Source organism: Podarcis liolepis, assembly GCF_965112155.1.
Source record: "Podarcis liolepis genome assembly, chromosome: 5".
NCBI classification, from domain to species: Eukaryota; Metazoa; Chordata; class Lepidosauria; order Squamata; family Lacertidae; genus Podarcis; species Podarcis liolepis.
This window is the reverse complement of record NC_139556.1, coordinates 87,625,012-87,628,431: the sequence shown is the minus strand read 5'-3', so window position 1 is coordinate 87,628,431 and position 3,420 is coordinate 87,625,012.

Below are 3,420 nucleotides of genomic sequence, written 5' to 3'. Positions count from 1 at the left end.
GTGGCTAGTGCATTTAGCCTGTGCTTCAATTTTACTGCCCACCCCACTTCTGTTGCTGGAGAGTTATTTCCCTCAGCCACAGTCCAGCTTTGGAGGCAATTACCGGAGAGTACCTTCAGGGGTGGCCCAAGACATTCTGCTGCTAGAGGCAAAGGCACTGGAGCTGCCCTCCACCCCGTCACCGCCTGGCGGCCACTAAAGGTAAAGCAACCCCTGACCATTAGGTCCAGTCGTGACCAACTCTGGGGTTGTGGCGCTCATCTCGCTTTAGTGGCCGAGGGAGCCGGCGTACAGCTTCCGGGTCATGTGGCCAGCATGACTAAGCCGCTTCTGACGAACCAGAGCAGCACACGGAAATGCTGTTTACCTTCCTGCCGGAGCAGTATCTATTTATCTACTTGCACTTTGATGTGCTTTTGAACTGCTAGGTTGGCAGGAGCAGGGACAGAGCAACAGGAGCTCACCCCGTCGCGGGGATTCGAACCGGTGACCTTCTGATCGGCAAGTCCTCTACCAAGCATTTGCTGCTGCCTGGTGCTCCGCTCCTCCACTGCTACAGCAGCACACACACACACCCATGGCTATGCGCCCTTGATGCCAGCACACCAGAGCTTCCCCAAGCAACCTTCATTCATCGAGGAAGCAATGCAGTGGAGGAGCAGCACCTGGCAGTGGAAAAGCAGGGGTGCACAGCAGTGATCAGCAGTTGGTGGCATGCGGCAGCAGCAATGCCACCCCTGGGAGCCTGCTTTCTTGAGGCCACAGCCTTACCGTGCCTCATGGACGAGCTGGGCCTGAGTGCCTTCACACTTTGTCTCAGGTGCAAAGGTATAAGGCACCAGTGTGCCTGCAGCCTTTTTAGCAAATTGGGCTGGGGAGCTGTTTTGGGTGGGATATTTTGGGGAGTGTAATTGGCCATTTAGAGGTTTGTTTGTTTGTTTGTTTAAGGCTTTTTGCTCCCCCCTTTCCTCCTTTTGGTACTTTGGGGGTTTGGCAATTTTGGTAGCAGTTAGCTTGACAGGGGTTCTTGGACTTCTTGTTAGGCGGAATTTTTTTGTCACCAGGCACTTTTTGTTGTTGCTGGGCAGATATTTAGCATCTTCTGCACTCTAGGTACTTTTACCTAGGTACTTTTACAGTTTGTTTCGGGCCTGTGGGTTTTCAGGTTTTTGACATCTGCTTTGTCTTAACTGCCAGTTCATTTCCTCTGCAATTTTGAGTTTGGTCCTGCCATTCTTTTTATATTGTCTTACTGTTAATTGTTCTTTGCAGTTGTAATTAACCTTTTGCTTTGGCTCCTCAGAAGAGAGGGCCAGCTCGAGTACAAGCAGCCACATTTCCCTGTTGACTTTATTGTGGGCTCTATTAATCCCCAAAGGGTCAAAACTGTGACAGTTTCTGACCAATTTTAACATCAGTCCAAATGAGCCTGAGTCTGGGTGGACAAACATACTATTGGGCACCAACATCTTTTAAAAGTAGTATTGAATACTAGCAACTTACCTGTAGTCAAACTAGGCTCGTACACAGCCGATTCCACACAGTTCTTCCCACCCTTGTGGTACAACCACTCTCTACCTAAGGCTGGTTGAACTGCTACAATATTCAGAGTAAAACCAGCCCCCTTAGAAGTGCTACACATTAATCATGCGCCTTGCAGCTATCTGGATTCTGGAGGAATGCACAAGGTTGCTGCATGCTTTGCAAAGAATTGTAGGCACACCCATTTTCTTCTTAGTAATCATCCTGGTGTTTCTGTGGAGTTTTCAACAAGATGATGATTTCAAATACGCCTTCTCCCCTCAACTAGACGAAATAATTTTTACTGTTAGCAGTTAAACTGCAGGTAATTAGCTTTGTCATCTGTACTACTTCTTGTAGTTTTGTAATTACAATTCAACTACATGAAAAATTAAGTTTCACTGCTGCCCATCACTGGATAATCACTGCAAATTCATTTTTCCTTAGTTTTGATGACTGCACATATACAGCACTATGATGACTGATACAGCACTTAAAAATAAAATAAAGGGCTTTCATAGTTGCTGTTCTTCCAATGCTATTTAAAATGTAGATACAACTTAAGAATCTAGTTTTACTTCCTTTTTCAGATATCCTAAACCAGAGGTGGGGAACCTATTCTGCTCCTGACATTACTGGACTGCAACTCACATCAGTTCTAACCATTAACCATGTTGGCTAGGACCAATGGGAGTTGGTTCAGCAATGTCTGAGGACCACAGGTCCCCTGCCTCTGCCCTAATTGACCAGAGATTGGCTGGCAACACTGGCTGGATGAATCCCAAACTGCACTACCACTGCTAACCTGCACTCCAAACCCAGCTGCAATAATATACCTTCACTGAACTCTGCATGACATTGTTGTTGAATGTTGTAGCACCATGCAGATAGAACATTAACTGGCTGGAAGAACCCAGCCAGACGGGTGGGGTATAAATAATAATAATTATTATTATTATTAATCAGAGACCTGCAGAAATCTGGACTGTATTCACCTAAATGCAGCATCATTGGTACTTAGTGAGGTGGTAAAGAACAGTTCTCAAAGAAGGCCTAGTCACATAGCAACCACATTTCCCCCCGCCAGGGATGCAATGGACTGAATTGTCTGTTAACAAAATATATTACACTAAGCATTGGTCAGGAGCTGGTATCCAACTGTCACAACTGAGTAGTTTTGATTGATACTCAAAACACGAATAACCAGCAAACTCGGTCCAAGTTAATACTGTCATAAGTTAGCATGAATAGATGGGGAAAGTGCAGCTGCTATGGGCTCAAATGGTCATGTATGTCCCATCAGATTACATCCAGGTAAACTGGCTAAAGTAGAGCTGTGATTTACTCCACTGATGTGAAAAATCTGCCATCAACCTCCAAGAGCTCAGCCTAATTGTCTTACTGCACTAAGCTGAAGAGCAATCTTTCCAAGGCAGCATTCACTACTCAGAATTGAATACTTGACGAGCTGCAAGTGATTCAGATGCCATTTCAGTTACTGTTCTCTACTGTAGTTCCACATCAAGCCTTGGTCACTGCACTGCCCATGAATGGCTCAGTGTAAAAAAAAAGGGTGTGCTGGCAGAGAGAAAGAGAGAAATTGTTTTAGCAAATTCGTATTTAAAATGTGTTGTAAGACTCTAACACCTTTTGAATGAACACCATGAATTACTGAGAATTACTGCACGGCTGAATAAGAGGATTCTGAGCAAGTGCAGTGAGAAATAAAACACACACATTTAAAGCAATAGATGGTGGCGACAGGGCTCTTGAAAAGAGAAATAATTGAATGCTGCTAACTCAAAACTATCAAGATGAACAGAAAAATGGAAACAACATACCATCTTACTTTCCCAGCTGTTAAATGAGAGGAATAGGTAATAAGCAAGTCAGACCACA